This window comes from Electrona antarctica (assembly GCF_951216825.1).
Source record: "Electrona antarctica genome assembly, chromosome: 24".
In the NCBI taxonomy this organism is placed as follows: Eukaryota; Metazoa; Chordata; class Actinopteri; order Myctophiformes; family Myctophidae; genus Electrona; species Electrona antarctica.
The window spans coordinates 23,546,404-23,559,886 of record NC_136803.1 but is presented as its reverse complement, the minus strand read 5'-3'; the positions used below and the strand labels follow the sequence as shown (position 1 = coordinate 23,559,886).

Sequence of the window (13,483 nt, the reverse complement as noted above, 5' to 3'; positions counted from 1 at the left end):
GCTCCGTTTACCATTTAACACAGGGTGTTTCACAAGTTTATATAATGTTCAGCTGCGTGGAAATAGTAGTCATTTGGGGACAGAGGAGCCAAGAGGGCAGTCCTTGCTCTAGAAGTACCAATGTTCCAATCGAGATCACCGGATAATCAGAAAAGACCTCCGAACTTTGGGCGTTTTGTCAAAACCATGGAGAGCTCAGTAGATTTATAGTTATTCAGCTTTTTAGTCCGCCTGTATACAAGAAGTGAACGGCAGTGTGCATGCGCGAAACCCGTCTAGAAGAAATCAGCGATCCGGTTTGATATCAATAATAAAGCTTATCTGATGTAACGTTCCGCCAATAGCGGTTGCCGGTTGGATTCTAATTGGCGGAACATTCCGTCGCGAGCAGTTAATTTGTTATTATTGTGCTGATCATTGAGCAGCTTATGAAAGACCTCTTTAAACAGTACAAAGACAAATATACTAGTAGCGAATTATGTCAAGCCCAGTTTCCATTTAGTTTTTCTTTGCGTTGTGTAGTAAACACCAAAATAAGTTAACCAGACATGAGCACAGAACAATTAGACCCGCCAAATTGCACCATATGTGTCTTTGAACTGTACTTTGTTTCAAGACAAGCGAGTTGTAACGCCCCAAATCGGTATACAATACATATACATACATATATATACAAAAGTACATAAATACATACAGTATTGTGTGTGTAAATAAATTAATGAATAAATCACTGTCAAAAGTAGAAAGAAACACAAACATCAACGAACACAGGAATGAAGGAAACTTAGAGGAGAAACAAATGCAAAAAGCGAGCTCAACAAAAACGTCTTGAGTCACGATATTTAGCTTTGCTGTGAGAAACACTGGTTAACCACATACAGTACATCAATAAACTACCCCTAAATAAATGACCCATCCCTAAATTTGGTCCAAGTTAAATGTGGTTGGATTAGGCATTTTCATTTAAGCATCCATATTAATTTGTGGGAATGTTTTCATGTTTACAACAAAATGTGCCTTTATTGCGCTAAAAAGATGGAACTTAGAATTATCAGATTCATTCCAGACTTTTAGGCCTATTAGCCTTTAATTGTTTTTTGTTTTTCTTCCCCCTTTTAAGGAATTTGCTTTGAGTGTCTTTTTGCGTTCGTAAAAAGAACACCACGGTCTCAAAGTAACGTTATTTAGAGGCCAACTTCAAAACAGACCAGTCCACCATTAATGCAACAGAGTCGCCATAATTAAATGTTTGTTTTGAAGGCCAAGTGATGTGGTCGTTTTCTGACTCGTTTCATCTTTTGGCTGTTTGAGGACTGTTTTCAACATCTGTGTGTGTTCCTCTCTCTCTCTCTCTCTCTCTCTCTCTCTCTCTCTCTCTCTCTCTCTCTCTCTCTCTCACTCACTCTCTCTCTCTGCCGCTCTCTCCTCGCTCTGTGTGTTTAAATTATGGAATTGTCAATTCCAATGTGTTTTCTGCATTTTGCTTTTACTCGACCTTCGGGGTGGGCACTGGCCTATTCAGGGACCATGCATGTTGGGACTTGGGAGTGATGTATTTTGTCTATGTTAGTGTACATTTGATGGTTTCAGTAAATAACATTCTCATTCGCATACCTGGTCTGTTGATGCCATCTGCTAGACTAGACTGTAGCATTCCGTAGCATTAACCACATGAACAATAGCATTTGATGATGGAGAGGGCCACTATATTTCCAAATTCATTCCAGGGGGAACATTGCATATTGTTGCTGTCGGGCAGAAACCGCTTATCTCCATATTTGAAGTTTTTCTTTTCGTAAATGAATGCCCTGCTTTGGCATTCGAGTACGTCTCCCAGAAGTAGCAAAAATAGCCGATCTATCTTGATTTGGAATCCTGAATGATTTTGAATTGGATAGATGGATAGATAGATAGATCGATCCCTCGAGATAGATAGATCCCAAGATACATACGTAGATACACTGTAGATAGATCCCACTAAAACAATAGAATCACCGTCAGTTCATAAGAGACAGCGATATTGCACGACAGGAGTCCTTAGCAGCATACTGTATTAGGCAAAAAGGTTAGGTTATCATGATATGATATGATCAATATTGTATATGATCAATAAGAATCACGTCGTATTGCTGGGTTGTCAGAACTTAATTGTCACACGCAGCAGGATCAAATGAGCAGCACCTTTGTGAACCGAACTTATATTCTGTACTACATTTGAATTACAAAAAAAGAGAGAAAAACGTAAACCACAGTACGGAGTAAACCCAAAGTTTGCATAGTTTGGGTGTGCATATCCCTGGGTATGGACTGCTACTGTATATAAAATGTGTACATTATCATTATCACTTTCATTATCACAAAATAGTATGACTTCTTACTTCGGTTCGACAACAGATGGTAGAGAGCAGTGAGTTCATATAATAGTGTATGGCGAACATGCATGAATTCAATAAACACGCACGCACGCGCGCACACACACACACACACACACACACACACACACACACACACAAAGTTAAAACTAAAGTTGGACACATATGCCACAGAGTGCAATCTTCTAGCTTATCTAATGAGCTTGAAATGCTGAGCTCTGCCCTGTTTGGTATACAGTACACACAGCATCACAGCACACACACACACACGTGCACACACACACACACACACACACACACACACACACACACACACACACACACACACACACACACACACACACTCATATGGCTGCGCTGATTTCGGCGTGTTGTGCTCAATGATGTGTAAACTGCTGCTGCTGTGAGTATTAGTCTGTTTATCAGAGTGTGTATTAATATGCCTCAGTGCAACGAGGGACGTGTGTGTGTGTGTGTGTGTGTGTGTGTGTGTGTGTGTGTGTGTGTGTGTGTGTGTGTGTGTGTGAGAGCACTAACGGGGGATCACAGGTGTGTTTGTGCACTCCGTGGAGAGACATTCCCTCACAACCCCATTGCCTCCACCCTAAGCATCCTGGGTAATATCAGCGCATTGAGCACCTGCGTCCCCATCCCACGATCCCACAACCCCTGCTTACAGAGACGCGTACACATGCACGCACGCGCGCGCGCGCACACACACACACACACACACACACACACAGTGTCACACACACACACACACACACACACACACACAGCTCTAATGGTGCCTAATCTGCGTGCCATACAGCTCTAATACCCAGCTGTGAGGGCCGATGTCTACTAGACCACACATGGGCAACAGGCGGCCCGGGGGCCACATGCGGGCCCCACCTTCACTTAATGAGGCCCGCAGGTTCATGTGTGTGTGTATATATAGCTTGTAGATCGGCTATTTTTGCTTATTTTGTGTGACATAGAATGACAAAGTTGGGCATTAAGAGTTTTCTGCCGATAGTATATGCAATGTCAGAACTTAATTGTCTGAGGCCAATAGCACAGGATCGTAAATAATGTCAAACCCGATCTCACCCACTAGTGAAAACCATGCCTCCGTGGCGGTCAAAACAGTAGTAGTATATATGTACGGATTTTGGGGTTTTCATGGGCTTGTATGTACGGAATTCCCAATCCGTGCTATGATACCGTATACCTCCTCACAGAGATATACGGTATCATACTGAAAGTAAGGAGAACCTAACGGGATATTCAGAACAGCACTGATTTGTTGTACTGTCCAGAATATAATGCTGCTACTGTACATCTTGTCTGACGGACATTCAAATATTTACCTATATATTTACTGTAGCCCACTGCTGCAGGCTTTCAATCCAGCCAAACGAGACTGAATTCAATTGATTTCACAAATTAACACACCTTCAACTAGAAAGAGTGGGCGGCTAATTGGTGAGATCAGCCAGTGTAAAGTTGAGCTGTAAACCTAACACATTATCACATGCAGCACATCACATACTATGAATTTATACTATATAACATTTAATATGTATTATGTATTGAAATCCTATTTCCCAGATCATCATCATCATCATCGTCCTTTGACTGTCGTCGAGATCCTAAGATGCCGCGTCTTTCCATCGGGTCCTGTCAGCCATTGCTGCTCCCAGTTCTTGGAATGTCAGTCCTGTGTCCCTGGAGATTGTGTCCCAGATACATGGTACAGGGTTTAAACGTAGTTCCCCTCCTCCAATAATAATGTTATGTTATTGTTGTGCCAATGTGTCCCATGGTAATGTGTCCCTACTTTGATGTGAATCTTTTCTCCAAGGACTATTTTCGTCTAGACTTTCGAAATCAATCAATTGTGTGCATTAATTAACCCATTTTGGACTGATGGCGATTTAAAAAAAGGCTTCTAAATCCTAATAGTTTTCTGAAAAACCCATGTTTCTATGTCAATTGTGCTCAACCTTTTTCATGTCAAGGGCCCCCAGAATTATCTCTATTGGGCCACGGACCCCCATCTCAAAATATGTTGTTCCAGGGACCCCCCAGAAGCAAATATTTTAGTTTAAAATGTTCGCTCTGAAATATATATTCAAAGATTTGCACCACATTTTCACGACTTTTCAAAAATAGCAGACCTACAAGCTTGTGGCGCGCCACTCAGTGGCGCGCGAGGAGCTTGTAGATCTGCTATTTTTCAATAGCTAAAGCATAACGTAACGCTTTAAACACCCGCCCAAAATGGGTTAAATGCACACAAGCTTGTTGATATTCAAACCATTCCAAAGTGAATGGATTCCTATGGCATGCCATGGTAGGATCATCAGTTATAAAGTGACGTCATGTCATGGCTGACCACTGTCTGGCGGTAAAGTCCTTTAATTTCCCTTCATAGTAGGAATGCACATTATGTACATGTAATACCTATAGAATACAGTACTGGCCCGAAGGTCCAATGGGAGGCATCTGTTTATGGTTGAGATAATCACCAAACCAGATTTTGTGTAACTATCCCTACAGTATGTGTATTTAGAATGAGCACAGTTTACACATTTGATGTGGAGTGTCTGTATTTAGTCGTCAAGTGGGGGTGCCTCCCATCGTGTGTTCTCAGTGGGAACGTCTACTCAGCCAAAGCGTTGCTTTTTTCCACTGTGTGTGTGTGTGTGTGTGTGTGTGGGGGGGGGGGTGGCTCTCCACAACTAGCGTAGTGAGGTTACTGGGGTATTTGATTTTTTTACAGTCTACATGGAGTCAGACCATAGATATACAATAAAACCCCCCATGGGGAACATAAATAACAGAGCCCACCGGTGGTGCTGGGGTGGTGGTGGGAGCAAACATCACATAACGACAACCAGGAACCATAAGCAGAAGGAAGGCAGGGAAGAGCATGCGGTCTTGTGAGCTTAAGTAGCCCGCCCAATTGGTCAGCTGACTGCCGCATCAGCGAATGACATGTGGGATATTAATAGCCTGGCTAATAAGCCAGACTCAAATCACACTGTCGTGTGGTATTTGAGTCTGGAGATGCTGTGTATGGATCTTGTTTCCCGGGGGGCGGGTTCAAACATTTTCTCTTTGACGCAATTGGTCAGAGCTACTGTCAGTCAAAGGTCTCAAGCATTGAACGTCACTGTACCAAAGCCCGCCCATATTGCATACCGTGTCCCGATTGGCCACACCAGTTCTCTGGTGTAGGAAATGGGCGTACAATTGAGCCTCTCCAGACCGTAATCCGCCGGCAGGCAATTTCTTTTTTGCCAACGGCTGATTCGGTCTGGCTTATTATCCAGGCTAGGATATTAACCCCTTGAGTATATGTATGCGCCCTTGAGCACGGCATGAAACCCCTCGAGTATATCTGACTGAACTAACTCCGCAGGCTACGTATAATTTATTTATTGTGAAGATCTACGAACCTAACTCTGTTTCATTTCATCCATGGTCCTTTTCCAGTGCGGGAAGGGACATTGAGGGGAAAATGTGAAACCTATATATATATAACGTATTGTATTGTATTGTATACTGTGCATGTGTGAGGTGACAGAGCGCGTTCTATATTTGCCGAACGCTCAAGGCATTTACCAGAGCCAAGCTGACTTGGCCTGAAAGTTTGTACGGATCAATTTTCATCATAAAAAGTCCAGACTTGGCCACACACGACATCACGGGCAGAACACACAAAACCATAACCTGACTCCGCCAGATGGGGCAGCAGAGAGTACACTGGGTTCCCCCCTCCTGCTCCCATCTGGGAACTCTCAGGCAGACTTGATGCCCGGCCACAAAACGGCCTGGTCAATCAGCAGCAGCTAGAGGCGAGAGTTCCCAGATGGGAGCAGGAGGGGGGAACCCAGTGTACTCTCTGCTGCCCCATCTGGCGGAGTCAGGTTAACAAAACCAGGCATTGGTGTCAAATAACTTGTAACAAAATTATTGCCACGCCAACATGTACACCTTAAATTCACCACCATATCATCAACTACTTTAGGTTTAATCATCATATTCATCGTCCTCCTCTTCATCATCATCATTGATTTTCTTCTAGGTCATCCTCGTCTGTCCCGTCTTCAGACAATACATCAATGAGGGCTTTGGGAATGACGTCACCTTCGAACCATAGAGGCCCTAGTTTACCATTTTCTGAGTTCAGATGAACCCCGCATGGTCAAGAGGTGATGGAATTTCTCATTTCTTAGTTTGCAGTCAGCACCAGTGAAGGCATGCAAGGTAAGGCCAGCAGAGCTGAAATATGCTAATCTTCAGCCAACTGGTTGATGTTAATCAGCTTGGATATGATTGATGTAGATCAATAACCCTAACCATAATTAACCCTCACATCAGTTTATTCATGTTTTGAACTAAGATCAGGTAGAAGTGCTTTTGAAATCACTACAGCGTGAGCTTCTATCCTGAAAGCTTGACCAACCCTCAATGAAGATGATGGGCCGTCGGATGACTCTTCCATCATATCTGGAGAGCTCCAGTGCTCGAGAAGTAGATGTACGAGTGACGTCATCATTTGTGAGGAAACCTTTCCAATCTGCAGGTCGGCGAACATTCAGACCATTAATGAAGCACTCAACACAACCTCTACGATCCCTCTCAGCTGATTTTGGGGAATGAAGTCAGTCAACTTAACACGAGGCCTGCCGGGAACATAGGAATTTTAAAACGTAGAATCTTGTGGCCTGCCACAAACGGAAAAGCCGTTTTAACAGCGATGTATTAATTAATGCATGTTTTAATACGATCGTATCGAAATCTACCGTCAGTTAGCTTTGTTATGCTTCTGACACAATGGGCGCGGCCATTTTGAAAATGCGCGCGCATCCACTTACATTGCCGGCTCTGGTTTCAGACGGCTTTATCTCACAGAAGCGACATTGCAGAGGACGCTTTGTCCCAGACAAGCGTTTTCAACGGCCTGTAGCAGGCGCTGTGATACTCGCGGTCAGCTTTTTCCACCGCCGAGCGAGACAACAACAACCGGTCATGATACCACACACAGCAGCTTTTCACAGGAACAATGCGATTACGGATATTTGGATCTTCAAAGTAAGTGTTACGCGCGATAAAACCTTGGCAATACGCAATCGAGGGATTAATGAATGGCGGCAGGCAGACGGTTAAGTGTCAGTACTGAACACTGTTTTTGCTGCAGTAGGTTGACTTTTGAAGATGTGTTCTGTTATAGTCTTCATTGTCTGGGGCACATTGTTCATATAGAATCTACATCTACACCTGAGGGCGAGAAGCTAGTGCACGCCAGTGCACGCTTCACGGATTGGTGGCTCACCTCATCTCCATGACAACGTCAGGCTGGCAGGCCCAGCGCGTCACACCGCTGCCATCTTGCCAGCAAGGTGCTAACTAGGTGCAACTTCCCATTGACAGCCCATTCATCCACACAGAAAAGTCCTATCTAATTGTATTAAACAACGTCAAACTCACCAATATTGCAGCTGTACGGAAAGCTTGAATTATCAAACTGTAAAGTTGCCAGCAAGGTGCTAACTAGACTAGTTAGCACCTTGCTAGCCTGGAACTCACCTATGCTTTTTATGGCATAGGCAGCTCCCGGCAGGATCCGCCGGGAGGAATACGGGAATAACTATGCGCAGCTGCGTGACATGAGACTAATTACTTAGAGCGACAGAGAGAGAGAGGAGTGTGTGTGTGTACATGTGTGCGTGTGTGTCAATTTAACAAAGGTGCAGACGATCAGAAATCAGCAGAGAGTGAGCGATGTTTGCGCTACTCTATGCCGAATTGAAGTGGACTCGGACCCAGACTTTCTTTTTCTCCCTAGAAATAAAAACGTCTGGGTTTCCGAGGCTAGCACCTTGCTGGCAAGATGGCCGCGGTCTGCATAAGGTCAATAAAAGCCATTCTGTACATGAAAGCCGGTGGGGAAACAACCACATTGTGCTTGTGTGAGCGGAGAATCGATTCCTCCTTTCCCCAAACCCATCCTACTCCAACAGTGACATTTAATTATGCTTTGATTATTATTCCTTTGGAAAGGAACTGTTTAATTTAGTTGTAGTATATCTATCATCCTTTGTTATTGTTAGCCTAATTTAAGCTTTGAATCATTGAACATTTCAGTCATTTTTCATGTAACCTTTAAATTCATTTTTTTTTTGCAAAGCGGTTGTCATCCTTTAAATATGTTACGGGTCTTTGCCCCTAGATACACATGGTTTTTGCAAAAAAACGAGATGAAAATCAATTTTCGGTGACACACTATAGTGTGTCGTTTTTCATGTTTTTTGGCGAATAAAAAAATTATGAAAATCAAGCTTTTCAACAACATAATATAGTAGCCTACTGTATGTTGTTTTTCATGGTTTTCAATGTTTAAAAAATATATGAAAATCATGCTTTTTTGTCAGTCAGAACATTTTAAAACCACTGGTATCAAACTATAAGAACCTTGTGCATACAAACCACAGACACATGTCCGGTGCTATAGCAGCTTGGAAGGGGCTGGTGCTGACAAGCAACACTAACACCACAGTAATGATTCAGTGATTCCACGGACCCAATTTACCTTTAGCTAAGCCCCGCTCTCTGCCTCTTAGACACTCCCACTTTTTGAGTGGTGCAACCACTCCCTTACGGAGCTATGTGTGTGGGTGGGTGGCTGGGTGCGTCTGAGCACGAAAACAGCATGGTTGTTTTTCACCACCTGTGCGCAACCTAACACACACACAAAAACACACGCACATATTAACTGTATATATGGTGATTTCGGGTGTGCCAGTACAGTACAGTACAGGGTACAGTAGAGGGACCCCCACACGCTAACTGTCATTTCTCAACCGTTTCGGACGCGGGGTGGCTCGCCGGAATCGGGCCGGCACCTTGCACCACTCACTTCACACGGGTGTGATTTTGTAGACATTAAATACTGGTTCATTTTTGGAACTAGACCTTCAAAATCTCTTCCAAATCCGTCAAAAAGGCCTGCCACATGCACTGGAAAAATATGTGTGTGGTGGAGAGGTTTGTCTAACCCATGTTATGCTTAGCTGTGATTGGACCATAGCAGTTTGGGAGGGGCTTAGCTATAGGTCAATTACTCAGGTGTAAGCAGTCACTGATTAGCCCCCTATAAAGCCATCGTGGCCATTTTGTCTTTCCTGTTTGGTATTTCTTTGTTTGCACTGGCTGAGCAAAGTAGGAAACTGCTTGTTTCAACAACTGCCACTAGTTTTTAATGATTTATTGTGTGAACCAGATCGAGTTGGAGGAGACTGAGGAGGGCTCTTGACTTGGACCCAGCTTCTATCCACTGCATGGTGTCTGTATAAAGTCTAGTCTAGTGTTTAAGCTGGTTTTGCAGTGTTTCCCTTTTGGCTTGAGTGGTTTGTTTGAAACCTCACCATACTAACACTTCTCTCTCTCTTCTCCCCTACAGTCTGACTGGTTTTACATTTTAAAAAAAAATGTGATTCTGATGAATAAACTACCAGTAACTTCCATTTGGACAGTGCCTGAGCTGAATGTGCTTTTTGGTTTAAAATAAATGCACTTTTGTCAACTTGAGAAGCACAACTGTGATCCCTTTCTTATGTGAACCTGTGTTGTGGTGTTATTCATTGTGGTTACCTTACCTAGGACTTTTAATGGATTTCTTAGGTGAAACTCCCAAGGTGGCATATAGTCAAATTTACTGAGCTGTTCTTACTCTGCCATGGTTATGTATACAATGTTCACAATTTGTGAACTTAATTCTTGATTGGTGTTTGTTGCAATATAAATACATGAAATGGAAGTGGTTGGATTCCATTTAAATAATGTAGTCACTACAGCTACAATTGCTCAAAACAGAATGCAGTTCACAGGTAGGCCTACTGTGCTCAGCCTATAGTTGATCATTGGTTTGACATGCTGCATGCCATGAGTGTTAGAGGCATTTTCTCAGAATTAAGATATAAAGATGAACCGTGGTCCTCGAGAAACTAGATAAACTTGGAAGCCATATTTTATAATACAGCACTGTTTGAGAAACTAGATAAACTTAAGCCACATGACCTGCACTAACTTCTCAAACATGCAAAAAGATGTCACAGTGTGTTATGTCACATGATCGGGAGATGGTGAGTTCAAACCCCACTGAAGTCTTTACTTTCAAGACCGATTTCAGATGAAGAAAACCAACAAAAAAGCAGTGTGAATTGTCTGGAACCAGTGGCGCAGTGTGATAGAACCCTCCCACATGATCGGGAGATGGTGAGTTCAAACCCCACTCAAGTCTTTACTTTCAAGACCGATTTCAGAAGAAGAAAACCAACAAAAAAGCAGTTGAATTATTGTCTGGAACCAGTGGCGCAGTGTGTTAGGACGCTGCCAAATGATCGGGAGATGGTGAGTTCAAACCCCACTCAAGTCTTTAATTTCAAGACCGATTTCAGAAGAAGAAAACCAACAAAAAAGTAGTTGAATTGTCTGGAACCAGTGGCGCAGTGTGTTAGGACGCTGCCACATGATCGGGAGATGGTGAGTTCAAACCCCACTCAAGTCTTTACTTTCAAAACCGATTTCAGAAGAAGAAAACTAACAAAAAAGCAGTGTGAATTGTCTGGACCCAGTGGCTCAGTGTGTTAGGACGCTGCCACATGATCAGGAGATGGTGGGTTCAAACCCCACTCAAGTTCAAACAAAAAAATAAAGATAAAGGTCCAGGGTGCAATCCCACCCCAGTCTTTACTGTGACACTTTGCTTTCCACACTGACATCAAGTAGCACAGAAAAGCTGTGTTGTAGAAACCATCAGTTAGCTCAGTGTGATGAGAGGCTGTCCTTGGGAGCCACACGTCCAGGGTTCAAATCCCACATTAGGCATAACTGTGACACTTTGCTTTGCACACTGATTTCCTGAAGGACAACTTTAAAGCAGCCCAGAAATTGACCATGATTGTGTGCCGGTAAGTGGCCCAGCGGATAAGTCAGATGATATCCGTAGTATACCTAGTAGAAGTGTGCCGGTTCAAACCCGACATACTCCTAGTAGGCGGTGATGGTTCAAATCACTGACACCTAGAGTAGGAGTGGCCCTGTGGATAAATCAGATGATATCCGTAGAATACCTAGTAGAAGTATGCCGGCCGACATACTCCTACTAGGATGGTGCTAGTTCAAATCACCAACACCTACAGTAAGTAGGAGTGTGTGCAGTTAAGTGGCCTGGTGGATAAATCAGATAATATCCATAGAATACCTAGTGGGATGGTGCTGGTTCAAATCACCATCACCTAGAGTAGGTAGGACCGTGTGCCGTTAATTGGCCCGGTGGTTAAATCAGATAATATCCGTAGAATACCTAGTGGGATGGTGCTGGTTCAAATCACCATCACCTAGAGTAGGTAGGACCGTGTGCCGTTAATTGGCCCGGTGGATAAATCAGATAATATCCATAGAATACCTTGTGGGATGGTGCTGGTTCAAATCACCATCACCTAGAGTAGGTAGGACCGTGTGCCGTTAATTGGCCCGGTGGTTAAATCAGATAATATCCGTAGAATACCTAGTGGGATGGTGCTGGTTCAAATCACCATCACCTAGAGTAGGTAGGACCGTGTGCCAGGCAGGGGAAGAGTAGGCGAGGGGGTGGCAGGCAGGGGGAGAGTAGGCGAGGGGGGCCAGGCAGGGGGAGAGTAGGAGGGAGGCCAGGCAGGGGAGAGTAGGAGAGGGGAGAGGCCAGGCAGGGGGAGAGGGGGGAGGCCAGGCAGGGGGAGAGTAGGAGAGGGGGAGAGTAGGAGAGGAGGGAGGCCAGGGGAGAGTAGGAGAGGAGGGAGGCCAGGCAGGGGGAGAGGGGAGAGGCCAGGCAGGGGGAGAGTAGGAGAGGAGGGAGGCCAGGGGAGAGTAGGAGAGGAGGGAGGCCAGGCAGGGGGAGAGTAGGAGAGGGGGAGAGTAGGAGAGGAGGGAGGCCAGGGGAGAGTAGGAGAGGAGGGAGGCCAGGCAGGGGGAGAGGGGAGAGGCCAGGCAGGGGGAGAGTAGGAGAGGAGGGAGGCCAGGCAGGGGGAGAGTAGGTGAGGGGGGCCAGGCAGGGGGAGAGGAGGGAGGCCAGGGGAGAGTAGGAGAGGGGGGAGGCCAGGCAGGGGGAGAGTAGGCAGGGGGGCTCTTCCTATTTATTTATTTTAAATAATTTTAGAAAAAATAAAAAAAATATAATAAAATATTTTTTTTTAACTTATTTAGTAATTATAAAAAAAAAAGTCAGGAACACCCCTGCCTGGCCTCCCTCCTACTGCCTGGCCCCTCACACCTACTCTTCCTCTGCCTGGCCTCCCTCCTCTCCTACTCTCCCCCTGCCTGGCCTCCCCCCTCTCCTACTCTCCCCGGCCTCTCTCCTCTCCTACTCTCCCCCTGCCTGGCCTCCCCCCTCTCCTACTCTCCCCCTGCCTGGCCTCCCTCCTCTCCTACTCTCCCCCTGCCTGGCCTCCCTCCTCGCCTACTCTCCCCCTGCCTGGCCTCCCCCTCGCCTACTCTCCCCCTGCCTGGCCTCACCCCTCTCATACTCTCCACCTGCCTGGCCTCCATCCTCTCCTACTATCCCCCTTCCTGGCCTCCCTCCTCTCCTACTCTCCCCCTGCCTGGCCTCCCCCTGCCTGGCCTCCCCCCTCTCCTACTCTCCCCTTGCCTGGCCTCCCTCCTCTCCTACTCTCCCCCTGCCTGGCCCCCCTCGCCTACTCTCCCCCTGCCTGGCCCACCCCCTCGCCTAATCTCCCCCTACCTTACCCCCCTCACCTACTCCTCCCCCTAACTGACCAACCCTCGCCTACTCTCCCCCTATCTACACCTCAACCTACTCTGCCCGTACATACTCTTACCTGACCACCTACCTACTCTAGGTGATGGTGATTTGAACCAGCACCATCCTACTAGGTATTCTACAGCAATTATCTGAATTATCCACCGGGCCAATTAACGGCACACGGTCCTACCTACTCTAGGTGATGGTGATTTGAACCAGCACCATCCCACTAGGTATTCTACGGATATTATCTGATTTATCCACCGGGCCAATTAACGGCACACAGTCCTACCTACTCTAGGTGATGGTGATTTGAACC

General features: G+C 45.4%; 1 long non-coding RNA gene across 1 annotated transcript; it reads right to left on the bottom strand.

Moving 5' to 3' along the window:
- Positions 1 to 7,528: 7,528 nt before the first annotated feature.
- On the bottom strand, positions 7,529 to 8,534 carry LOC306917325. The gene is made up of 3 exons (XR_013789145.1): positions 8,245 to 8,534; positions 7,667 to 7,932; positions 7,529 to 7,631 (listed from the first exon to the last, which is right to left on the bottom strand). It is a non-coding gene; the product is annotated as an uncharacterized lncRNA (long non-coding RNA).
- Positions 8,535 to 13,483: the final 4,949 nt, after the last annotated feature.